Source organism: Ambystoma mexicanum, chromosome 8 (genome assembly GCF_040938575.1).
Source record: "Ambystoma mexicanum isolate Mex_15411 chromosome 8, UKY_AmexF1_1, whole genome shotgun sequence".
In the NCBI taxonomy this organism is placed as follows: Eukaryota; Metazoa; Chordata; class Amphibia; order Caudata; family Ambystomatidae; genus Ambystoma; species Ambystoma mexicanum.
In genome coordinates, this window is record NC_090929.1 from 26821911 (window position 1) to 26849718 (window position 27808).

The following is a 27808-nucleotide window of genomic DNA, read 5'->3' on the forward strand; positions in this document are numbered from 1 at the left end:
CTCATGCCCTGGGGTATCTCCTCGCCATCTCTGCAGACACCTCCTCACCATTGCTCGTGCCCTGGGGTATCTCCTCACCATCTCTGCAGACACCTCCTCACCCCTGCTCGTGCCCTGGGGCATCTCCTTACCATCTCTGCAGACACCTCCTCACCACTGCTCGTGCCCTGGGGTATCTCCTCACCATCTCTGCAGACACCTCCTCACCACTGCTCGTGCCCTGGGGTATCTCCTCACCATCTCTGCAGACACCTTCTCACCACTGCTCGTGCCCTGGGGCATCTCCTCACCATCTCTGCAGACACCTCCTCACCACTGCTCGTGCCCTGGGGTATCTCCTCACCATCTCTGCAGACACCACCTCGTGCCCTGGGGTATCTCCTCGCCATCTCTGCAGACACCTCCTCACCGCTGCTCGTGCCCTGGGGTATCTCTTCACCATCTCTGCAGACACCTCCTCACCGCTGCTCGTGCCCTGGGGTATCTCCTCACCATCTCTGCAGACACCTCCTCACCGCTGCTCGTGCCCTGGGGTATCTCCTCACCATCTCTGCAAACACCTCCTCACCACTGCTCGTGCCCTGGGGTATCTCCTCACATCTCTGCAGACACCTCCTCACCGCTGCTCGTGCCCTGGGGCATCTCCTCACCATCTCTGCAGACACCTCCACACTGCTGCTCGTGCCCTGGGGCATCTCCTCACCATCTCTGCAGACACCTCCTCACCGCTGCTCGTGCCCTGGGGCATCTCCTCACCATCTCTTCAGACACCTCCTCACCGCTGCTCGTGCCCTGGGGCATCTCCTCACCATCTCTGCAGACACCTCCTCACCGCTGCTCCTGCCCTGGGGTATCGCCTCACCATCCCTGCAGACACCTCCTCACCACTGCTCGCGCCCTGGGGCATCCCCTCACCATCTCTGCAGACACCTCCTCACCACTGCTCGCGCCCTGGGGTATCTCCTCACCATCTCTGCAGACACCTCCTCACCGCTGCTCGCGCCCTGGGGTATCTCCTCACCATCTCTGCAGACACCTCCTCACCGCTGCTCGTGCCCTGGGGTATCTCCTCACCATCCCTGCAGACACCTCCTCACCACTGCTCGTGCCCTGGGGTATCTCCTCACCATCCCTGCAGACACCTCCTCACCACTGCTCGTGCCCTGGGGCATCTCCTCACCATCTCTGCAGACACCTCCTCACCGCTGCTCATGCCCTGGGGTATCTCCTCACCATCTCTGCAGACACCTCCTCACCACTGCTCGTGCCCTGGGGTATCCCCTCACCATCTCTGCAGACACCTCCTCACCACTGCTCGCGCCATGGGGTATCTCCTCACCATCTCTGCAGACACCTCCTCACCACTGCCCGTGCCCTGTGGAATCTCCTCACCATCTCTGCAGACACCTCCTCGTGCCCTGGGGTATCTCCTCGTCATCTCTGCAGACACCTCCTCACCATTGCTCGTGCCCTGGGGTATCTCCTCACCATCTCTGCAGACACCTCCTCACCACTGCTCGTGCCCTGGGGCATCTCCTCACCATCTCTGCAGACACCTCCTCACCACTGCTCCTGCCCTGGGGTATCTCCTCACCATCTCTGCAGACACCTCCTCACCACTGCTCGTGCCCTGGGGTATCTCCTCACCATCTCTACAGACACCTCCTCACCACTGCTCGTGCCCTGGGGCATCTCCTCATCATCTCTGCAGACACCTCCTCACCACTGCTCGTGCCCTGTGGTATCTCCTCACCATCTCTGCAGACACCTCCTCGTGCCCTGGGGTATCTCCTCGCCATCTCTGCAGACACCTCCTCACCGTTGCTCGTGCCCTGGGGTATCTCCTCACCATCTCTGCAGACACCTCCTCACCGCTGCTCGTGCCCTGGGGTATCTCCTCACCATTTCTGCAGACACCTCCTCACCGCTGCTCGTGCCCTGGGGCATCTCCTCACCATCTCTGCAGACACCTCCTCACTGCCGCTCGTGCTCTGGGGTATCTCCTCACCATCTCTGCAGACACCTCCTCACAGCTGCTCGTGCCCTGGGGTATCTCCTCACCATCTCTGCAGACACCTCCTCACCGCCGCTCGTGCCCTGGGGTATCTCCTCACCATCCCTGCAGACACCTCCTCACCACTGCTCGTGCCCTGGGGCATCCCCTCACCATCTCTGCAGCCACCTCCTCACCACTGCTCGTGCCCTGGGGTATCTCCTCACCATCTCTGCAGACACCTGTTCACCACTGCTCGCGCCCTGGGGTATCTCCTCACCATCTCTGCAGACACCTCCTCACCACTGCTCGCGCCCTGGGGTATCTCCTCACCATCTCTGCAGACACCTCCTCACCACTGCTCGTGCCCTGGGGCATCCCCTCACCATCTCTGCAAACACCTCCTCGTGCCCTGGGGTATCTCCCCTGGGGTATCTCCTCACCATCTCTGCAGACACCTCCTCACCACTGCTCGTGCCATGGGGTATCTCCTCACCATCTCTGCAGACACCTCCTCACCACTGCTCGTGCCCTGGGGCATCCCCTCACCATCTCTGCAGACACCTCCTCACCGCTGCTTGTGCCCTGGGGTATCTCCTCACCATCTCTGCAGACACCTCCTCACCGCTGCTCGTGCCCTGGGGTATCTACTCACCATCTCTGCAGACACCTCCGCACCGCTGCTCGTGCCCTGGGGCATCTCCTCACCATCTCTGCAGACACCTCCTCACCACTGCTCGTGCCCTGGGGCATCTCCTCACCATCTCTGCAGACACCTCCTCACCACTGCTCGTGCCCTGGGGCATCCCCTCACCATCTCTGCAGACACCTCCTCGTGCCCTGGGGTATCTCCTCACCATCTCTGCAGACACCTCCTCACCGCTGCTTGTGCCCTGGGGCATCTCCTCACCATCTCTGCAGACACCTCCTCACCGCTGCTCGTGCCCTGGGGCATCCCCTCAACATCTCTGCAGACACCTCCTCACCGCTGCTCGTGCCCTGGGGCATCCCCTCACCATCTCTGCAGACACCTCCTCACCGCTGCTCGTGCCCTGGGGCATCCCCTCACCATCTCTGCAGACACCTCCTCACCGCTGCTCGTGCCCTGGGGCATCTCCTCACCATCTCTGCAGACATCTCCTCACCGCTGCTCGTGCCCTGGGGCATCTCCTCACCATCTCTGCAGACACCTCCTCACCGCTGCTCGCGCCCTGGGGCATCTCCTCACCATCTCTGCAGACACCTCCTCACCGCTGCTCGTGCCCTGGGGTATCTCCTCACCATCTCTGCAGACACCTCCTCACCGCTGCTCGTGCCCTGGGGTATCTCCTCACCATCTCTGCAGACACCTCCTCACCACTGCTCGTGCCCTGGGGTATCTCCTCACCATCTCTACAGACACCTCCTCACCACTGCTCGTACCCTGGGGCATCTCCTCATCATCTCTGCAGACACCTCCTCACCACTGCTCGTGCCCTGTGGTATCTCCTCACCATCTCTGCAGACACCTCCTCGTGCCCTGGGGTATCTCCTCGCCATCTCTGCAGACACCTCCTCACCGTTGCTCGTGCCCTGGGGTATCTCCTCACCATCTCTGCAGACACCTCCTCACCGCTGCTCGTGCCCTGGGGTATCTCCTCACCATCTCTGCAGACACCTCCTCACCGCTGCTCGTGCCCTGGGGCATCTCCTCACCATCTCTGCAGACACCTCCTCACTGCCGCTCGTGCTCTGGGGTATCTCCTCACCATCTCTGCAGACACCTCCTCACAGCTGCTCGTGCCCTGGGGTATCTCCTCACCATCTCTGCAGACACCTCCTCACCGCCGCTCGTGCCCTGGGGTATCTCCTCACCATCCCTGCAGACACCTCCTCACCACTGCTCGTGCCCTGGGGCATCCCCTCACCATCTCTGCAGCCACCTCCTCACCACTGCTCGTGCCCTGGGGTATCTCCTCACCATCTCTGCAGACACCTGTTCACCACTGCTCGCGCCCTGGGGTATCTCCTCACCATCTCTGCAGACACCTCCTCACCACTGCTCGCGCCCTGGGGTATCTCCTCACCATCTCTGCAGACACCTCCTCACCACTGCTCGTGCCCTGGGGCATCCCCTCACCATCTCTGCAAACACCTCCTCGTGCCCTGGGGTATCTCCCCTGGGGTATCTCCTCACCATCTCTGCAGACACCTCCTCACCACTGCTCGTGCCATGGGGTATCTCCTCACCATCTCTGCAGACACCTCCTCACCACTGCTCGTGCCCTGGGGCATCCCCTCACCATCTCTGCAGACACCTCCTCACCACTGCTCGTGCCCTGGGGTATCTCCTCACCATCTCTGCAGACACCTCCTCACCGCTGCTCGTGCCCTGGGGTATCTCCTCACCATCTCTGCAGACACCTCCGCACCGCTGCTCGTGCCCTGGGGCATCTCCTCACCATCTCTGCAGACATCTCCTCACCACTGCTCGTGCCCTGGGGCATCTCCTCACCATCTCTGCAGACACCTCCTCACCACTGCTCGTGCCCTGGGGCATCCCCTCACCATCTCTGCAGACACCTCCTCGTGCCCTGGGGTATCTCCTCACCATCTCTGCAGACACCTCCTCACCGCTGCTTGTGCCCTGGGGCATCTCCTCACCATCTCTGCAGACACCTCCTCACCGCTGCTCGTGCCCTGGGGCATCCCCTCACCATCTCTGCAGACACCTCCTCACCGCTGCTCGTGCCCTGGGGCATCTCCTCACCATCTCTGCAGACATCTCCTCACCGCTGCTCGTGCCCTGGGGCATCTCCTCACCATCTCTGCAGACACCTCCTCACCGCTGCTCGCGCCCTGGGGCATCTCCTCACCATCTCTGCAGACACCTCCTCACCGCTGCTCACGCCCTGGGGCATCTCCTCACCATCTCTGCAGACACCTCCTCACCGCTGCTCGTGCCCTGGGGTATCTCCTCACCATCTCTGCAGACACCTCCTCACCGCTGCTCGTGCCCTGGGGTATCTCCTCACCATCTCTGCAGACACCTCCTCACCGCTGCTCGTGCCCTGCGGTATCTCCTCACCATCTCTGAAGACATCTCCTCACCACTGCTCGCGCCCTGGGGTATCTCCTCACCATCTCTGCAGACACCTCCTCACCACTGCTCGCGCCCTGGGGTATCTCCTCACCATCTCTGCAGACACCTCCTCACCACTGCTCGTGCCCTGGGGCATCCCCTCACCATCTCTGCAGACACCTCCTCGTGCCCTGGGGTATCTCCCCTGGGGTATCTCCTCACCATCTCTGCAGACACCTCCTCACCACTGCTCGTGCCCTGGGGTACCTCCTCACCATCTCTGCAGACACCTCCTCACCACTGCTCGTGCCCTGGGGTATCTCCTCACCATCTCTGCAGACACCTCCCCACCGCTGCTCATGCCCTGGGGCATCTCCTCACCATCTCTGCAGACACCTCCTCACCACTGCTCGTGCCCTGGGGCATCTCCTCACCATCTCTACAAACACCTCCTCACCACTGCTCGTGCCCTGGGGCATCCCCTCACCATCTCTGCAGACACCTCCTCACCGCTGCTCGTGCCCTGGGGCATCCCCTCACCATCTCTGCAGACACCTCCTCACCGCTGCTAGTGCCCTGGGGTATCTCCTCTCCATCTCTGCAGACACCTCCTCACCGCTGCTCGTGCCCTGGGGCATCTCCTCACCATCTCTGCAGACACCTCCTCACCGCTGCTTGTGCCCTGGGGCATTCCCTCACCATCTCTGTAGACACCTCCTCGTGCCCTGGGGTATCTCCTCACCATCTCTGCAGACACCTCCTCACCGCTGCTCGTGCCCTGGGGTATCCCCTCACCATCTCTGCAGACACCTCCTCACCGCTGCTCGTGCCCTGGGGCATCCCCTCACCATCTCTGCAGACACCTCCTCACCGCTGCTAGTGCCCTGGGGTATCTCCTCTCCATCTCTGCAGACACCTCCTCACCGCTGCTCGTGCCCTGGGGCATCTCCTCACCATCTCTGCAGACACCTCCTCACCGCTGCTCGTGCCCTGGGGCATCCCCTCACCATCTCTGCAGACACCTACTCACCGCTGCTCGTGCCCTGGGGCATCCCCTCACCATCTCTGCAGACACCTCCTCACCGCTGCTCGTGCCCTGGGGCATCCCCTCACCATCTCTGCAGACACCTCCTCACCGCTGCTCGTGCCCTGGGGCATCTCCTCACCATCTCTGCAGACACCTCCTCACCGTTGCTCGTGCCCTGGGGTATCTCCTCACCATCTCTGCAGACACCTCCTCACCGCTGCTCGTGCCCTGGGGTATCTCCTCACCATCTCTGCAGACACCTCCTCACCGCTGCTCGTGCCCTGGGGCATCTCCTCACCATCTCTGCAGACACCTCCTCACTGCCGCTCGTGCTCTGGGGTATCTCCTCACCATCTCTGCAGACACCTCCTCACAGCTGCTCGTACCCTGAGGTATCTCCTCACCATCTCTGCAGACACCTCCTCACCGCCGCTCGTGCCCTGGGGTATCTCCTCAACATCCCTGCAGACACCTCCTCACCACTGCTCGTGCCCTGGGGCATCCCCTCACCATCTCTGCAGACACCTCCTCACCGCTGCTAGTGCCCTGGGGTATCTCCTCTCCATCTCTGCAGACACCTCCTCACCGCTGCTCGTGCCCTGGGGCATCTCCTCACCATCTCTGGACACACCTCCTCACCGCTGCTTGTGCCCTGGGGCATTCCCTCACCATCTCTGTAGACACCTCCTCGTGCCCTGGGGTATCTCCTCACCATCTCTGCAGACACCTCCTCACCGCTGCTCGTGCCCTGGGGCATCCCCTCACCATCTCTGCAGACACCTCCTCACCGCTGCTCGTGCCCTGGGGCATCCCCTCACCATCTCTGCAGACACCTCCTCACCGCTGCTAGTGCCCTGGGGTATCTCCTCTCCATCTCTGCAGACACCTCCTCACCGCTGCTCGTGCCCTGGGGCATCTCCTCACCATCTCTGCAGACACCTCCTCACCGCTGCTCGTGCCCTGGGGCATCCCCTCACCATCTCTGCAGACACCTACTCACCGCTGCTCGTGCCCTGGGGCATCCCCTCACCATCTCTGCAGACACCTCCTCACCGCTGCTCGTGCCCTGGGGCATCCCCTCACCATCTCTGCAGACACCTCCTCACCGCTGCTCGTGCCCTGGGGCATCTCCTCACCATCTCTGCAGACACCTCCTCACCGTTGCTCGTGCCCTGGGGTATCTCCTCACCATCTCTGCAGACACCTCCTCACCGCTGCTCGTGCCCTGGGGTATCTCCTCACCATCTCTGCAGACACCTCCTCACCGCTGCTCGTGCCCTGGGGCATCTCCTCACCATCTCTGCAGACACCTCCTCACTGCCGCTCGTGCTCTGGGGTATCTCCTCACCATCTCTGCAGACACCTCCTCACAGCTGCTCGTACCCTGGGGTATCTCCTCACCATCTCTGCAGACACCTCCTCACCGCCGCTCGTGCCCTGGGGTATCTCCTCACCATCCCTGCAGACACCTCCTCACCACTGCTCGTGCCCTGGGGCATCCCCTCACCATCTCTGCAGCCACCTCCTCACCACTGCTCGTGCCCTGGGGTATCTCCTCACCATCTCTGCAGACACCTGTTCACCACTGCTCGCGCCCTGGGGTATCTCCTCACCATCTCTGCAGACTCCTCCTCACCACTGCTCGCGCCCTGGGGTATCTCCTCACCATCTCTGCAGAGACCTCCTCACCACTGCTCGTGCCCTGGGGCATCCCCTCACCATCTCTGCAAACACTTCCTCGTGCCCTGGGGTATCTCCCCTGGGGTATCTCCTCACCATCTCTGCAGACACCTCCTCACCACTGCTCGTGCCATGGGGTATCTCCTCACCATCTCTGCAGACACCTCCTCACCACTGCTCGTGCCCTGGGGCATCCCCTCACCATCTCTGCAGACACCTCCTCACCACTGCTCGTGCCCTGGGGTATCTCCTCACCATCTCTGCAGACACCTCCTCACCGCTGCTCGTGCCCTGGGGTATCTCCTCACCATCTCTGCAGACACCTCCGCACCGCTGCTCGTGCCCTGGGGCATCTCCTCACCATCTCTGCAGACACCTCCTCACCACTGCTCGTGCCCTGGGGCATCTCCTCACCATCTCTGCAGACACCTCCTCACCACTGCTCGTGCCCTGGGGCATCCCCTCACCATCTCTGCAGACACCTCCTCGTGCCCTGGGGCATCTCCTCACCATCTCTGCAGACACCTCCTCACCGCTGCTCGTGCCCTGGGGCATCTCTTCACCATCTCTGCAGACACCTCCTCACTGCTGCTCGTACCCTGGGGCATCCCCTCACCATCTCTGCAGACACCTCCTCACCGCTGCTCGTGCCCTGGGGCATCCCCTCACCATCTCTGCAGACACCTCCTCACCGCTGCTCATGCCCTGGGGCATCCCCTCACCATCTCTGCAGACACCTCCTCACCGCTGCTCGTGCCCTGGGGCATCTCCTCACCATCTCTGCAGACATCTCCTCACCGCTGCTCGTGCCCTGGGGCATCTCCTCACCATCTCTGCAGACACCTCCTCACCGCTGCTCGCGCCCTGGGGTATCTCCTCACCATCTCTGCAGACACCTCCTCACCGCTGCTCGCGCCCTGGGGCATCTCCTCACCATCTCTGCAGACACCTCCTCACCGCTGCTCGTGCCCTGGGGTATCTCCTCACCATCTCTGCAGACACCTCCTCACCACTGCTCGTGCCCTGGGGCATCCCCTCACCATCTCTGCAAACACCTCCTCGTGCCCTGGGGTATCTCCCCTGGGGTATCTCCTCACCATCTCTGCAGACACCTCCTCACCACTGCTCGTGCCATGGGGTATCTCCTCACCATCTCTGCAGACACCTCCTCACCACTGCTCGTGCCCTGGGGCATCCCCTCACCATCTCTGCAGACACCTCCTCACCACTGCTCGTGCCCTGGGGTATCTCCTCACCATCTCTGCAGACACCTCCTCACCGCTGCTCGTGCCCTGGGGTATCTCCTCACCATCTCTGCAGACACCTCCGCACCGCTGCTCGTGCCCTGGGGCATCTCCTCACCATCTCTGCAGACACCTCCTCACCACTGCTCGTGCCCTGGGGCATCTCCTCACCATCTCTGCAGACACCTCCTCACCACTGCTCGTGCCCTGGGGCATCCCCTCACCATCTCTGCAGACACCTCCTCGTGCCCTGGGGCATCTCCTCACCATCTCTGCAGACACCTCCTCACCGCTGCTCGTGCCCTGGGGCATCTCCTCACCATCTCTGCAGACACCTCCTCACCGCTGCTCGTGCCCTGGGGCATCCCCTCACCATCTCTGCAGACACCTCCTCACCGCTGCTCGTGCCCTGGGGCATCCCCTCACCATCTCTGCAGACACCTCCTCACCGCTGCTCGTGCCCTGGGGCATCCCCTCACCATCTCTGCAGACACCTCCTCACCGCTGCTCGTGCCCTGGGCATCTCCTCACCATCTCTGCAGACATCTCCTCACCGCTGCTCGTGCCCTGGGGCATCTCCTCACCATCTCTGCAGACACCTCCTCACCGCTGCTCGCGCCCTGGGGTATCTCCTCACCATCTCTGCAGACACCTCCTCACCGCTGCTCGCGCCCTGGGGTATCTCCTCACCATCTCTGCAGACACCTCCTCACCGCTGCTCGTGCCCTGGGGTATCTCCTCACCATCTCTGCAGACACCTCCTCACCGCTGCTCGTGCCCTGGGGTATCTCCTCACCATCTCTGCAGACACCTCCTCACCGCTGCTCGTGCCCTGGGGTATCTCCTCACCATCTCTGAAGACATCTCCTCACCACTGCTCGCGCCCTGGGGTATCTCCTCACCATCTCTGCAGACACCTCCTCACCACTGCTCGTGCCCTGGGGCATCCCCTCACCATCTCTGCAGACACCTCCTCGTGCCCTGGGGTATCTCCCCTGGTGTATCTCCTCACCATCTCTGCAGACACCTCCTCACCACTGCTCGTGCCCTGGGGTACCTCCTCACCATCTCTGCAGACACCTCCTCACCACTGCTCGTGCCCTGGGGTATCTCCTCACCATCTCTGCAGACACCTCCCCACCGCTGCTCATGCCCTGGGGCATCTCCTCACCATCTCTGCAGACACCTCCTCACCACTGCTCGTGCCCTGGGGCATCTCCTCACCATCTCTGCAAACACCTCCTCACCACTGCTCGTGCCCTGGGGCATCCCCTCACCATCTCTGCAGACACCTCCTCACCGCTGCTCGTGCCCTGGGGCATCCCCTCACCATCTCTGCAGACACCTCCTCACCGCTGCTAGTGCCCTGGGGTATCTCCTCTCCATCTCTGCAGACACCTCCTCACCGCTGCTCGTGCCCTGGGGCATCTCCTCACCATCTCTGCAGACACCTCCTCACCACTGCTTGTGCCCTGGGGCATCCCCTCACCATCTCTGTAGACACCTCCTCGTGCCCTGGGGTATCTCCTCACCATCTCTGCAGACACCTCCTCACCGCTGCTCGTGCCCTGGGGCATCCCCTCACCATCTCTGCAGACACCTCCTCACCGCTGCTCGTGCCCTGGGGCATCCCCTCACCATCTCTGCAGACACCTCCTCACCGCTGCTCGTGCCCTGGGGCATCCCCTCACCATCTCTGCAGACACCTCCTCACGGCTGCTAGTGCCCTGGGGTATCTCCTCTCCATCTCTGCAGACACCTCCTCACCGCTGCTCGTGCCCTGGGGCATCCCCTCACCATCTCTGCAGACACCTCCTCACCGCTGCTCGTGCCCTGGGGCATCCCCTCACCATCTCTGCAGACACCTACTCACCGCTGCTCGTGCCCTGGGGCATCCCCTCACCATCTCTGCAGACACCTCCTCACCGCTGCTCGTGCCCTGGGGTATCTTCTCACCATCTCTGCAGACACCTCACCGCTGCTCGTGCCCTGGGGTATCTCCTCACCATCTCTGCAGACACCTCCTCACCGCTGCTTGTGCCCTGGGGTATCTCCTCACCATCTCTGCAGACACCTCCTCACCGCTGCTCGTGCCCAGGGGCATCTCCTCACCATCTCTGCAGACACCTCCTCACCGCTGCTCGTGCCCTGAGTTATCTCCTCACCATCTCTGCAGACACCTCCTCACCGCTGCTCGTGTCCTGGGGCATCTCCTCACCATCTCTGCAGACACCTCCTCACCGCTGCTCGTGCCCTGGGGTATCTCCTCACCATCTCTGCAGACACCTCCTCACCGCTGCTCGTGCCCTGGGGTATCTCCTCACCATCTCTGCAGACACCTCCTCACCGCTGCTCGCGCCCTGGGGCATCTCCTCACCATCTCTGCAGACACCTCCTCACCGCTGCTCGTGCCCTGGGGTATCTCCTCACCATCTCTGCAGACACCTCCTCACCGCTGCTCGTGCCCTGGGGTATCTCCTCACCATCTCTGCAGACATCTCCTCACCACTGCTTGCGCCCTGGGGTATCTCCTCACCATCTCTGCAGACACCTCCTCACCGCTGCTCGCGCCCTGGGGCATCCCCTCACCATCTCTGCAGACACCTCCTCGTGCCCTGGGGTATCTCCCCTGGGGTATCTCCTCACCATCTCTGCAGACACCTCCTCACCACTGCTCGTGCCCTGGGGTATCTCCTCACCATCTCTGCAGACACCTCCTCACCACTGCTCGTGCCCTGGGGCATCCCCTCACCATCTCTGCAGACACCTCCTCACCACTGCTCGTGCCCTTGGGTATCTCCTCACCATCTCTGCAGACACCTCCTCACCACTGTTCGTGCCCTGGGGTATCTCCTCACCATCTCTGCAGACATCTCCTCACCGCTGCTCATGCCCGGGGGCATCTCCTCACCATCTCTGCAGACACCTCCTCACCACTGCTCGTGCCCTGGGGTATCTCCTCACCATCTCTGCAGACACCTCCTCACCGCTGCTCGTGCCCTGGGGTATCTCCTCACCATCTCTGCAGACACCTCCGCACCGCTGCTCGTGCCCTGGGGCATCTCCTCACCATCTCTGCAGACACCTCCTCACCACTGCTCGTGCCCTGGGGCATCTCCTCACCATCTCTGCAGACACCTCCTCACCACTGCTCGTGCCCTGGGGCATCCCCTCACCATCTCTGCAGACACCTCCTCGTGCCCTGGGGCATCTCCTCACCATCTCTGCAGACACCTCCTCACCGCTGCTCGTGCCCTGGGGCATCTCCTCACCATCTCTGCAGACACCTCCTCACCGCTGCTCGTGCCCTGGGGCATCCCCTCACCATCTCTGCAGACACCTCCTCACCGCTGCTCGTGCCCTGGGGCATCCCCTCACCATCTCTGCAGACACCTCCTCACCGCTGCTCGTGCCCTGGGGCATCCCCTCACCATCTCTGCAGACACCTCCTCACCGCTGCTCGTGCCCTGGGGCATCTCCTCACCATCTCTGCAGACATCTCCTCACCGCTGCTCGTGCCCTGGGGCATCTCCTCACCATCTCTGCAGACACCTCCTCACCGCTGCTCGCGCCCTGGGGTATCTCCTCACCATCTCTGCAGACACCTCCTCACCGCTGCTCGCGCCCTGGGGTATCTCCTCACCATCTCTGCAGACACCTCCTCACCGCTGCTCGTGCCCTGGGGTATCTCCTCACCATCTCTGCAGACACCTCCTCACCGCTGCTCGTGCCCTGGGGTATCTCCTCACCATCTCTGCAGACACCTCCTCACCGCTGCTCGTGCCCTGGGGTATCTCCTCACCATCTCTGAAGACATCTCCTCACCACTGCTCGCGCCCTGGGGTATCTCCTCACCATCTCTGCAGACACCTCCTCACCACTGCTCGTGCCCTGGGGCATCCCCTCACCATCTCTGCAGACACCTCCTCGTGCCCTGGGGTATCTCCCCTGGTGTATCTCCTCACCGTATCTGCAGACACCTCCTCACCACTGCTCGTGCCCTGGGGTACCTCCTCACCATCTCTGCAGACACCTCCTCACCACTGCTCGTGCCCTGGGGTATCTCCTCACCATCTCTGCAGACACCTCCCCACCGCTGCTCATGCCCTGGGGCATCTCCTCACCATCTCTGCAGACACCTCCTCACCACTGCTCGTGCCCTGGGGCATCTCCTCACCATCTCTGCAAACACCTCCTCACCACTGCTCGTGCCCTGGGGCATCCCCTCACCATCTCTGCAGACACCTCCTCACCACTGCTCGTGCCCTGGGGCATCCCCTCACCATCTCTGCAGACACCTCCTCACCACTGCTCGTGCCCTTGGGTATCTCCTCACCATCTCTGCAGACACCTCCTCACCACTGTTCGTGCCCTGGGGTATCTCCTCACCATCTCTGCAGACATCTCCTCACCGCTGCTCATGCCCGGGGGCATCTCCTCACCATCTCTGCAGACACCTCCTCACCACTGCTCGTGCCCTGGGGTATCTCCTCACATCTCTGCAGACACCTCCTCACCGCTGCTCGTGCCCTGGGGCATCTCCTCACCATCTCTGCAGACACCTCCACACTGCTGCTCGTGCCCTGGGGCATCTCCTCACCATCTCTGCAGACACCTCCTCACCGCTGCTCGTGCCCTGGGGCATCTCCTCACCATCTCTTCAGACACCTCCTCACCGCTGCTCGTGCCCTGGGGCATCTCCTCACCATCTCTGCAGACACCTCCTCACCGCTGCTCCTGCCCTGGGGTATCGCCTCACCATCCCTGCAGACACCTCCTCACCACTGCTCGCGCCCTGGGGCATCCCCTCACCATCTCTGCAGACACCTCCTCACCACTGCTCGCGCCCTGGGGTATCTCCTCACCATCTCTGCAGACACCTCCTCACCGCTGCTCGCGCCCTGGGGTATCTCCTCACCATCTCTGCAGACACCTCCTCACCGCTGCTCGTGCCCTGGGGTATCTCCTCACCATCCCTGCAGACACCTCCTCACCACTGCTCGTGCCCTGGGGTATCTCCTCACCATCCCTGCAGACACCTCCTCACCACTGCTCGTGCCCTGGGGCATCTCCTCACCATCTCTGCAGACACCTCCTCACCGCTGCTCATGCCCTGGGGTATCTCCTCACCATCTCTGCAGACACCTCCTCACCACTGCTCGTGCCCTGGGGTATCCCCTCACCATCTCTGCAGACACCTCCTCACCACTGCTCGCGCCATGGGGTATCTCCTCACCATCTCTGCAGACACCTCCTCACCACTGCCCGTGCCCTGTGGAATCTCCTCACCATCTCTGCAGACACCTCCTCGTGCCCTGGGGTATCTCCTCGTCATCTCTGCAGACACCTCCTCACCATTGCTCGTGCCCTGGGGTATCTCCTCACCATCTCTGCAGACACCTCCTCACCACTGCTCGTGCCCTGGGGCATCTCCTCACCATCTCTGCAGACACCTCCTCACCACTGCTCCTGCCCTGGGGTATCTCCTCACCATCTCTGCAGACACCTCCTCACCACTGCTCGTGCCCTGGGGTATCTCCTCACCATCTCTACAGACACCTCCTCACCACTGCTCGTGCCCTGGGGCATCTCCTCATCATCTCTGCAGACACCTCCTCACCACTGCTCGTGCCCTGTGGTATCTCCTCACCATCTCTGCAGACACCTCCTCGTGCCCTGGGGTATCTCCTCGCCATCTCTGCAGACACCTCCTCACCGTTGCTCGTGCCCTGGGGTATCTCCTCACCATCTCTGCAGACACCTCCTCACCGCTGCTCGTGCCCTGGGGTATCTCCTCACCATTTCTGCAGACACCTCCTCACCGCTGCTCGTGCCCTGGGGCATCTCCTCACCATCTCTGCAGACACATCCTCACTGCCGCTCGTGCTCTGGGGTATCTCCTCACCATCTCTGCAGACACCTCCTCACAGCTGCTCGTGCCCTGGGGTATCTCCTCACCATCTCTGCAGACACCTCCTCACCGCCGCTCGTGCCCTGGGGTATCTCCTCACCATCCCTGCAGACACCTCCTCACCACTGCTCGTGCCCTGGGGCATCCCCTCACCATCTCTGCAGCCACCTCCTCACCACTGCTCGTGCCCTGGGGTATCTCCTCACCATCTCTGCAGACACCTGTTCACCACTGCTCGCGCCCTGGGGTATCTCCTCACCATCTCTGCAGACACCTCCTCACCACTGCTCGCGCCCTGGGGTATCTCCTCACCATCTCTGCAGACACCTCCTCACCACTGCTCGTGCCCTGGGGCATCCCCTCACCATCTCTGCAAACACCTCCTCGTGCCCTGGGGTATCTCCCCTGGGGTATCTCCTCACCATCTCTGCAGACACCTCCTCACCACTGCTCGTGCCATGGGGTATCTCCTCACCATCTCTGCAGACACCTCCTCACCACTGCTCGTGCCCTGGGGCATCCCCTCACCATCTCTGCAGACACCTCCTCACCGCTGCTTGTGCCCTGGGGTATCTCCTCACCATCTCTGCAGACACCTCCTCACCGCTGCTCGTGCCCTGGGGTATCTCCTCACCATCTCTGCAGACACCTCCGCACCGCTGCTCGTGCCCTGGGGCATCTCCTCACCATCTCTGCAGACACCTCCTCACCACTGCTCGTGCCCTGGGGCATCTCCTCACCATCTCTGCAGACACCTCCTCACCACTGCTCGTGCCCTGGGGCATCCCCTCACCATCTCTGCAGACACCTCCTCGTGCCCTGGGGTATCTCCTCACCATCTCTGCAGACACCTCCTCACCGCTGCTTGTGCCCTGGGGCATCTCCTCACCATCTCTGCAGACACCTCCTCACCGCTGCTCGTGCCCTGGGGCATCCCCTCAACATCTCTGCAGACACCTCCTCACCGCTGCTCGTGCCCTGGGGCATCCCCTCACCATCTCTGCAGACACCTCCTCACCGCTGCTCGTGCCCTGGGGCATCCCCTCACCATCTCTGCAGACACCTCCTCACCGCTGCTCGTGCCCTGGGGCATCTCCTCACCATCTCTGCAGACATCTCCTCACCGCTGCTCGTGCCCTGGGGCATCTCCTCACCATCTCTGCAGACACCTCCTCACCGCTGCTCGCGCCCTGGGGCATCTCCTCACCATCTCTGCAGACACCTCCTCACCGCTGCTCACGCCCTGGGGCATCTCCTCACCATCTCTGCAGACACCTCCTCACCGCTGCTCGTGCCCTGGGGTATCTCCTCACCATCTCTGCAGACACCTCCTCACCGCTGCTCGTGCCCTGGGGTATCTCCTCACCATCTCTGCAGACACCTCCTCACCACTGCTCGTGCCCTGGGGTATCTCCTCACCATCTCTACAGACACCTCCTCACCACTGCTCGTACCCTGGGGCATCTCCTCATCATCTCTGCAGACACCTCCTCACCACTGCTCGTGCCCTGTGGTATCTCCTCACCATCTCTGCAGACACCTCCTCGTGCCCTGGGGTATCTCCTCGCCATCTCTGCAGACACCTCCTCACCGTTGCTCGTGCCCTGGGGTATCTCCTCACCATCTCTGCAGACACCTCCTCACCGCTGCTCGTGCCCTGGGGTATCTCCTCACCATCTCTGCAGACACCTCCTCACCGCTGCTCGTGCCCTGGGGCATCTCCTCACCATCTCTGCAGACACCTCCTCACAGCTGCTCGTGCCCTGGGGTATCTCCTCACCATCTCTGCAGACACCTCCTCACCGCCGCTCGTGCCCTGGGGTATCTCCTCACCATCCCTGCAGACACCTCCTCACCACTGCTCGTGCCCTGGGGCATCCCCTCACCATCTCTGCAGCCACCTCCTCACCACTGCTCGTGCCCTGGGGTATCTCCTCACCATCTCTGCAGACACCTGTTCACCACTGCTCGCGCCCTGGGGTATCTCCTCACCATCTCTGCAGACACCTCCTCACCACTGCTCGCGCCCTGGGGTATCTCCTCACCATCTCTGCAGACACCTCCTCACCACTGCTCGTGCCCTGGGGCATCCCCTCACCATCTCTGCAAACACCTCCTCGTGCCCTGGGGTATCTCCCCTGGGGTATCTCCTCACCATCTCTGCAGACACCTCCTCACCACTGCTCGTGCCATGGGGTATCTCCTCACCATCTCTGCAGACACCTCCTCACCACTGCTCGTGCCCTGGGGCATCCCCTCACCATCTCTGCAGACACCTCCTCACCACTGCTCGTGCCCTGGGGTATCTCCTCACCATCTCTGCAGACACCTCCTCACCGCTGCTCGTGCCCTGGGGTATCTCCTCACCATCTCTGCAGACACCTCCGCACCGCTGCTCGTGCCCTGGGGCATCTCCTCACCATCTCTGCAGACATCTCCTCACCACTGCTCGTGCCCTGGGGCATCTCCTCACCATCTCTGCAGACACCTCCTCACCACTGCTCGTGCCCTGGGGCATCCCCTCACCATCTCTGCAGACACCTCCTCGTGCCCTGGGGTATCTCCTCACCATCTCTGCAGACACCTCCTCACCGCTGCTTGTGCCCTGGGGCATCTCCTCACCATCTCTGCAGACACCTCCTCACCGCTGCTCGTGCCCTGGGGCATCCCCTCAACATCTCTGCAGACACCTCCTCACCGCTGCTCGTGCCCTGGGGCATCCCCTCACCATCTCTGCAGACACCTCCTCACCGCTGCTCGTGCCCTGGGGCATCCCCTCACCATCTCTGCAGACACCTCCTCACCGCTGCTCGTGCCCTGGGGCATCTCCTCACCATCTCTGCAGACATCTCCTCACCGCTGCTCGTGCCCTGGGGCATCTCCTCACCATCTCTGCAGACACCTCCTCACCGCTGCTCGCGCCCTGGGGCATCTCCTCACCATCTCTGCAGACACCTCCTCACCGCTGCTCACGCCCTGGGGCATCTCCTCACCATCTCTGCAGACACCTCCTCACCGCTGCTCGCGCCCTGGGGTATCTCCTCACCATCTCTGCAGACACCTCCTCACCGCTGCTCGTGCCCTGGGGTATCTCCTCACCATCTCTGCAGACACCTCCTCACCGCTGCTCGTGCCCTGCGGTATCTCCTCACCATCTCTGAAGACATCTCCTCACCACTGCTCGCGCCCTGGGGTATCTCCTCACCATCTCTGCAGACACCTCCTCACCACTGCTCGCGCCCTGGGGTATCTCCTCACCATCTCTGCAGACACCTCCTCACCACTGCTCGTGCCCTGGGGCATCCCCTCACCATCTCTGCAGACACCTCCTCGTGCCCTGGGGTATCTCCCCTGGGGTATCTCCTCACCATCTCTGCAGACACCTCCTCACCACTGCTCGTGCCCTGGGGTACCTCCTCACCATCTCTGCAGACACCTCCTCACCACTGCTCGTGCCCTGGGGTATCTCCTCACCATCTCTGCAGACACCTCCCCACCGCTGCTCATGCCCTGGGGCATCTCCTCACCATCTCTGCAGACACCTCCTCACCACTGCTCGTGCCCTGGGGCATCTCCTCACCATCTCTACAAACACCTCCTCACCGCTGCTCGTGCCCTGGGGCATCCCCTCACCATCTCTGCAGACACCTCCTCACCGCTGCTCGTGCCCTGGGGCATCCCCTCACCATCTCTGCAGACACCTCCTCACCGCTGCTAGTGCCCTGGGGTATCTCCTCTCCATCTCTGCAGACACCTCCTCACCGCTGCTCGTGCCCTGGGGCATCTCCTCACCATCTCTGCAGACACCTCCTCACCGCTGCTTGTGCCCTGGGGCATTCCCTCACCATCTCTGTAGACACCTCCTCGTGCCCTGGGGTATCTCCTCACCATCTCTGCAGACACCTCCTCACCGCTGCTCGTGCCCTGGGGTATCCCCTCACCATCTCTGCAGACACCTCCTCACCGCTGCTCGTGCCCTGGGGCATCCCCTCACCATCTCTGCAGACACCTCCTCACCGCTGCTAGTGCCCTGGGGTATCTCCTCTCCATCTCTGCAGACACCTCCTCACCGCTGCTCGTGCCCTGGGGCATCTCCTCACCATCTCTGCAGACACCTCCTCACCGCTGCTCGTGCCCTGGGGCATCCCCTCACCATCTCTGCAGACACCTACTCACCGCTGCTCGTGCCCTGGGGCATCCCCTCACCATCTCTGCAGACACCTCCTCACCGCTGCTCGTGCCCTGGGGCATCCCCTCACCATCTCTGCAGACACCTCCTCACCGCTGCTCGTGCCCTGGGGCATCTCCTCACCATCTCTGCAGACACCTCCTCACCGTTGCTCGTGCCCTGGGGTATCTCCTCACCATCTCTGCAGACACCTCCTCACCGCTGCTCGTGCCCTGGGGTATCTCCTCACCATCTCTGCAGACACCTCCTCACCGCTGCTCGTGCCCTGGGGCATCTCCTCACCATCTCTGCAGACACCTCCTCACTGCCGCTCGTGCTCTGGGGTATCTCCTCACCATCTCTGCAGACACCTCCTCACAGCTGCTCGTACCCTGAGGTATCTCCTCACCATCTCTGCAGACACCTCCTCACCGCCGCTCGTGCCCTGGGGTATCTCCTCAACATCCCTGCAGACACCTCCTCACCACTGCTCGTGCCCTGGGGCATCCCCTCACCATCTCTGCAGACACCTCCTCACCGCTGCTAGTGCCCTGGGGTATCTCCTCTCCATCTCTGCAGACACCTCCTCACCGCTGCTCGTGCCCTGGGGCATCTCCTCACCATCTCTGCAGACACCTCCTCACCGCTGCTTGTGCCCTGGGGCATTCCCTCACCATCTCTGTAGACACCTCCTCGTGCCCTGGGGTATCTCCTCACCATCTCTGCAGACACCTCCTCACCGCTGCTCGTGCCCTGGGGCATCCCCTCACCATCTCTGCAGACACCTCCTCACCGCTGCTCGTGCCCTGGGGCATCCCCTCACCATCTCTGCAGACACCTCCTCACCGCTGCTAGTGCCCTGGGGTATCTCCTCTCCATCTCTGCAGACACCTCCTCACCGCTGCTCGTGCCCTGGGGCATCTCCTCACCATCTCTGCAGACACCTCCTCACCGCTGCTCGTGCCCTGGGGCATCCCCTCACCATCTCTGCAGACACCTACTCACCGCTGCTCGTGCCCTGGGGCATCCCCTCACCATCTCTGCAGACACCTCCTCACCGCTGCTCGTGCCCTGGGGCATCCCCTCACCATCTCTGCAGACACCTCCTCACCGCTGCTCGTGCCCTGGGGCATCTCCTCACCATCTCTGCAGACACCTCCTCACCGTTGCTCGTGCCCTGGGGTATCTCCTCACCATCTCTGCAGACACCTCCTCACCGCTGCTCGTGCCCTGGGGTATCTCCTCACCATCTCTGCAGACACCTCCTCACCGCTGCTCGTGCCCTGGGGCATCTCCTCACCATCTCTGCAGACACCTCCTCACTGCCGCTCGTGCTCTGGGGTATCTCCTCACCATCTCTGCAGACACCTCCTCACAGCTGCTCGTACCCTGGGGTATCTCCTCACCATCTCTGCAGACACCTCCTCACCGCCGCTCGTGCCCTGGGGTATCTCCTCACCATCCCTGCAGACACCTCCTCACCACTGCTCGTGCCCTGGGGCATCCCCTCACCATCTCTGCAGCCACCTCCTCACCACTGCTCGTGCCCTGGGGTATCTCCTCACCATCTCTGCAGACACCTGTTCACCACTGCTCGCGCCCTGGGGTATCTCCTCACCATCTCTGCAGACTCCTCCTCACCACTGCTCGCGCCCTGGGGTATCTCCTCACCATCTCTGCAGACACCTCCTCACCACTGCTCGTGCCCTGGGGCATCCCCTCACCATCTCTGCAAACACCTCCTCGTGCCCTGGGGTATCTCCCCTGGGGTATCTCCTCACCATCTCTGCAGACACCTCCTCACCACTGCTCGTGCCATGGGGTATCTCCTCACCATCTCTGCAGACACCTCCTCACCACTGCTCGTGCCCTGGGGCATCCCCTCACCATCTCTGCAGACACCTCCTCACCACTGCTCGTGCCCTGGGGTATCTCCTCACCATCTCTGCAGACACCTCCTCACCGCTGCTCGTGCCCTGGGGTATCTCCTCACCATCTCTGCAGACACCTCCGCACCGCTGCTCGTGCCCTGGGGCATCTCCTCACCATCTCTGCAGACACCTCCTCACCACTGCTCGTGCCCTGGGGCATCTCCTCACCATCTCTGCAGACACCTCCTCACCACTGCTCGTGCCCTGGGGCATCCCCTCACCATCTCTGCAGACACCTCCTCGTGCCCTGGGGCATCTCCTCACCATCTCTGCAGACACCTCCTCACCGCTGCTCGTGCCCTGGGGCATCTCCTCACCATCTCTGCAGACACCTCCTCACTGCTGCTCGTACCCTGGGGCATCCCCTCACCATCTCTGCAGACACCTCCTCACCGCTGCTCGTGCCCTGGGGCATCCCCTCACCATCTCTGCAGACACCTCCTCACCGCTGCTCATGCCCTGGGGCATCCCCTCACCATCTCTGCAGACACCTCCTCACCGCTGCTCGTGCCCTGGGGCATCTCCTCACCATCTCTGCAGACATCTCCTCACCGCTGCTCGTGCCCTGGGGCATCTCCTCACCATCTCTGCAGACACCTCCTCACCGCTGCTCGCGCCCTGGGGTATCTCCTCACCATCTCTGCAGACACCTCCTCACCGCTGCTCGCGCCCTGGGGCATCTCCTCACCATCTCTGCAGACACCTCCTCACCGCTGCTCGTGCCCTGGGGTATCTCCTCACCATCTCTGCAGACACCTCCTCACCACTGCTCGTGCCCTGGGGCATCCCCTCACCATCTCTGCAAACACCTCCTCGTGCCCTGGGGTATCTCCCCTGGGGTATCTCCTCACCATCTCTGCAGACACCTCCTCACCACTGCTCGTGCCATGGGGTATCTCCTCACCATCTCTGCAGACACCTCCTCACCACTGCTCGTGCCCTGGGGCATCCCCTCACCATCTCTGCAGACACCTCCTCACCACTGCTCGTGCCCTGGGGTATCTCCTCACCATCTCTGCAGACACCTCCTCACCGCTGCTCGTGCCCTGGGGTATCTCCTCACCATCTCTGCAGACACCTCCGCACCGCTGCTCGTGCCCTGGGGCATCTCCTCACCATCTCTGCAGACACCTCCTCACCACTGCTCGTGCCCTGGGGCATCTCCTCACCATCTCTGCAGACACCTCCTCACCACTGCTCGTGCCCTGGGGCATCCCCTCACCATCTCTGCAGACACCTCCTCGTGCCCTGGGGCATCTCCTCACCATCTCTGCAGACACCTCCTCACCGCTGCTCGTGCCCTGGGGCATCTCCTCACCATCTCTGCAGACACCTCCTCACCGCTGCTCGTGCCCTGGGGCATCCCCTCACCATCTCTGCAGACACCTCCTCACCGCTGCTCGTGCCCTGGGGCATCCCCTCACCATCTCTGCAGACACCTCCTCACCGCTGCTCGTGCCCTGGGGCATCCCCTCACCATCTCTGCAGACACCTCCTCACCGCTGCTCGTGCCCTGGGCATCTCCTCACCATCTCTGCAGACATCTCCTCACCGCTGCTCGTGCCCTGGGGCATCTCCTCACCATCTCTGCAGACACCTCCTCACCGCTGCTCGCGCCCTGGGGTATCTCCTCACCATCTCTGCAGACACCTCCTCACAGCTGCTCGCGCCCTGGGGTATCTCCTCACCATCTCTGTAGACACCTCCTCACCGCTGCTCGTGCCCTGGGGTATCTCCTCACCATCTCTGCAGACACCTCCTCACCGCTGCTCGTGCCCTGGGGTATCTCCTCACCATCTCTGCAGACACCTCCTCACCGCTGCTCGTGCCCTGGGGTATCTCCTCACCATCTCTGAAGACATCTCCTCACCACTGCTCGCGCCCTGTGGTATCTCCTCACCATCTCTGCAGACACCTCCTCACCACTGCTCGTGCCCTGGGGCATCCCCTCACCATCTCTGCAGACACCTCCTCGTGCCCTGGGGTATCTCCCCTGGTGTATCTCCTCACCATCTCTGCAGACACCTCCTCACCACTGCTCGTGCCCTGGGGTACCTCCTCACCATCTCTGCAGACACCTCCTCACCACTGCTCGTGCCCTGGGGTATCTCCTCACCATCTCTGCAGACACCTCCCCACCGCTGCTCATGCCCTGGGGCATCTCCTCACCATCTCTGCAGACACCTCCTCACCACTGCTCGTGCCCTGGGGCATCTCCTCACCATCTCTGCAAACACATCCTCACCACTGCTCGTGCCCTGGGGCATCCCCTCACCATCTCTGCAGACACCTCCTCACCGCTGCTCGTGCCCTGGGGCATCCCCTCACCATCTCTGCAGACACCTCCTCACCGCTGCTAGTGCCCTGGGGTATCTCCTCTCCATCTCTGCAGACACCTCCTCACCGCTGCTCGTGCCCTGGGGCATCTCCTCACCATCTCTGCAGACACCTCCTCACCACTGCTTGTGCCCTGGGGCATCCCCTCACCATCTCTGTAGACACCTCCTCGTGCCCTGGGGTATCTCCTCACCATCTCTGCAGACACCTCCTCACCGCTGCTCGTGCCCTGGGGCATCCCCTCACCATCTCTGCAGACACCTCCTCACCGCTGCTCGTGCCCTGGGGCATCCCCTCACCATCTCTGCAGACACCTCCTCACCGCTGCTCGTGCCCTGGGGCATCCCCTCACCATCTCTGCAGACACCTCCTCACGGCTGCTAGTGCCCTGGGGTATCTCCTCTCCATCTCTGCAGACACCTCCTCACCGCTGCTCGTGCCCTGGGGCATCCCCTCACCATCTCTGCAGACACCTCCTCACCGCTGCTCGTGCCCTGGGGCATCCCCTCACCATCTCTGCAGACACCTACTCACCGCTGCTCGTGCCCTGGGGCATCCCCTCACCATCTCTGCAGACACCTCCTCACCGCTGCTCGTGCCCTGGGGTATCTTCTCACCATCTCTGCAGACACCTCACCGCTGCTCGTGCCCTGGGGTATCTCCTCACCATCTCTGCAGACACCTCCTCACCGCTGCTTGTGCCCTGGGGTATCTCCTCACCATCTCTGCAGACACCTCCTCACCGCTGCTCGTGCCCAGGGGCATCTCCTCACCATCTCTGCAGACACCTCCTCACCGCTGCTCGTGCCCTGAGTTATCTCCTCACCATCTCTGCAGACACCTCCTCACCGCTGCTCGTGTCCTGGGGCATCTCCTCACCATCTCTGCAGACACCTCCTCACCGCTGCTCGTGCCCTGGGGTATCTCCTCACCATCTCTGCAGACACCTCCTCACCGCTGCTCGTGCCCTGGGGTATCTCCTCACCATCTCTGCAGACACCTCCTCACCGCTGCTCGCGCCCTGGGGCATCTCCTCACCATCTCTGCAGACACCTCCTCACCGCTGCTCGTGCCCTGGGGTATCTCCTCACCATCTCTGCAGACACCTCCTCACCGCTGCTCGTGCCCTGGGGTATCTCCTCACCATCTCTGCAGACATCTCCTCACCACTGCTCGCGCCCTGGGGTATCTCCTCACCATCTCTGCAGACACCTCCTCACCGCTGCTCGCGCCCTGGGGCATCCCCTCACCATCTCTGCAGACACCTCCTCGTGCCCTGGGGTATCTCCCCTGGGGTATCTCCTCACCATCTCTGCAGACACCTCCTCACCACTGCTCGTGCCCTGGGGTATCTCCTCACCATCTCTGCAGACACCTCCTCACCACTGCTCGTGCCCTGGGGCATCCCCTCACCATCTCTGCAGACACCTCCTCACCACTGCTCGTGCCCTTGGGTATCTCCTCACCATCTCTGCAGACACCTCCTCACCACTGTTCGTGCCCTGGGGTATCTCCTCACCATCTCTGCAGACATCTCCTCACCGCTGCTCATGCCCGGGGGCATCTCCTCACCATCTCTGCAGACACCTCCTCACCACTGCTCGTGCCCTGGGGTATCTCCTCACCATCTCTGCAGACACCTCCTCACCGCTGCTCGTGCCCTGGGGTATCTCCTCACCATCTCTGCAGACACCTCCGCACCGCTGCTCGTGCCCTGGGGCATCTCCTCACCATCTCTGCAGACACCTCCTCACCACTGCTCGTGCCCTGGGGCATCTCCTCACCATCTCTGCAGACACCTCCTCACCACTGCTCGTGCCCTGGGGCATCCCCTCACCATCTCTGCAGACACCTCCTCGTGCCCTGGGGCATCTCCTCACCATCTCTGCAGACACCTCCTCACCGCTGCTCGTGCCCTGGGGCATCTCCTCACCATCTCTGCAGACACCTCCTCACCGCTGCTCGTGCCCTGGGGCATCCCCTCACCATCTCTGCAGACACCTCCTCACCGCTGCTCGTGCCCTGGGGCATCCCCTCACCATCTCTGCAGACACCTCCTCACCGCTGCTCGTGCCCTGGGGCATCCCCTCACCATCTCTGCAGACACCTCCTCACCGCTGCTCGTGCCCTGGGGCATCTCCTCACCATCTCTGCAGACATCTCCTCACCGCTGCTCGTGCCCTGGGGCATCTCCTCACCATCTCTGCAGACACCTCCTCACCGCTGCTCGCGCCCTGGGGTATCTCCTCACCATCTCTGCAGACACCTCCTCACCGCTGCTCGCGCCCTGGGGTATCTCCTCACCATCTCTGCAGACACCTCCTCACCGCTGCTCGTGCCCTGGGGTATCTCCTCACCATCTCTGCAGACACCTCCTCACCGCTGCTCGTGCCCTGGGGTATCTCCTCACCATCTCTGCAGACACCTCCTCACCGCTGCTCGTGCCCTGGGGTATCTCCTCACCATCTCTGAAGACATCTCCTCACCACTGCTCGCGCCCTGGGGTATCTCCTCACCATCTCTGCAGACACCTCCTCACCACTGCTCGTGCCCTGGGGCATCCCCTCACCATCTCTGCAGACACCTCCTCGTGCCCTGGGGTATCTCCCCTGGTGTATCTCCTCACCGTCTCTGCAGACACCTCCTCACCACTGCTCGTGCCCTGGGGTACCTCCTCACCATCTCTGCAGACACCTCCTCACCACTGCTCGTGCCCTGGGGTATCTCCTCACCATCTCTGCAGACACCTCCCCACCGCTGCTCATGCCCTGGGGCATCTCCTCACCATCTCTGCAGACACCTCCTCACCACTGCTCGTGCCCTGGGGCATCTCCTCACCATCTCTGCAAACACCTCCTCACCACTGCTCGTGCCCTGGGGCATCCCCTCACCATCTCTGCAGACACCTCCTCACCGCTGCTCGTGCCCTGGGGCATCCCCTCACCATCTCTGCAGACACCTCCTCACCGCTGCTAGTGCCCTGGGGTATCTCCTCTCCATCTCTGCAGACACCTCCTCACCGCTGCTCGTGCCCTGGGGCATCTCCTCACCATCTCTGCAGACACCTCCTCACCGCTGCTTGTGCCCTGGGGCATCCCCTCACCATCTCTGTAGACACCTCCTCGTGCCCTGGGGTATCTCCTCACCATCTCTGCAGACACCTCCTCACCGCTGCTCGTGCCCTGGGGCATCCCCTCACCATCTCTGCAGACACCTCCTCACCGCTGCTCGTGCCCTGGGGCATCCCCTCACCATCTCTGCAGACACCTCCTCACCGCTGCTCGTGCCCTGGGGCATCCCCTCACCATCTCTGCAGACACCTCCTCACCGCTGCTAGTGCCCTGGGGTATCTCCTCTCCATCTCTGCAGACACCTCCTCACCGCTGCTCGTGCCCTGGGGCATCCCCTCACCATCTCTGCAGACACCTCCTCACCGCTGCTCGTGCCCTGGGGCATCCCCTCACCATCTCTGCAGACACCTACTCACCGCTGCTCGTGCCCTGGGGCATCCCCTCACCATCTCTGCAGACACCTCCTCACCGCTGCTCGTGCCCTGGGGCATCCCCTCACCATCTCTGCAGACACCTCCTCACCGCTGCTCGTGCCCTGGGGCATCTCCTCACCATCTCTGCAGACATCTCCTCACCGCTGCTCGCGCCCTGGGGCATCTCCTCACCATCTCTGCAGACACCTCCTCACCGCTGCTCGCGCCCTGGGGCATCTCCTCACCATCTCTGCAGACACCTCCTCACCGCTGCTCGCGCCCTGGGGCATCTCCTCACCATCTCTGCAGACACCTCCTCACCGCTGCTCGCGCCCTGGGGTATCTCCTCACCATCTCTGCAGACACCTCCTCACCGCTGCTCGTGCCCTGGGGTATCTCCTCACCATCTCTGCAGACACCTCCTCACCGCTGCTCGTGCCCTGGGGTATCTCTTCACCATCTCTGCAGACATCTCCTCACCACTGCTCGCGCCCTGGGGTATCTCCTCACCATCTCTGCAGACACCTCCTCACCACTGCTCGTGCCCTGGGGCATCCCCTCACCATCTCTGCAGACACCTCCTCTTGCCCTGGGGTATCTCCCCTGGGGTATCTCCTCACCATCTCTGCAGACACCTCCTCACCACTGCTCGTGCCCTGGGGTACCTCCTCACCATCTCTGCAGACACCTCCTCACCACTGCTCGTGCCCTGGGCTATCTCCTCACCATCTCTGCAGACACCTCCTCACCGCTGCTCATGCCCTGGGGCATCTCCTCACCATCTCTGCAGAAACCTCCTCACCACTGCTCGTGCCCTGGGGCATCTCCTCACCATCTCTGCAAACACCTCCTCACCACTGCTCATCCCCTGGGGCATCCCCTCACCATCGCTGTAGACACCTCCTCGTGCCCTGGGGTATCTCCTCACCATCTCTGCAGACACCTCCTCACCGCTGCTCGTGCCCTGGGGCA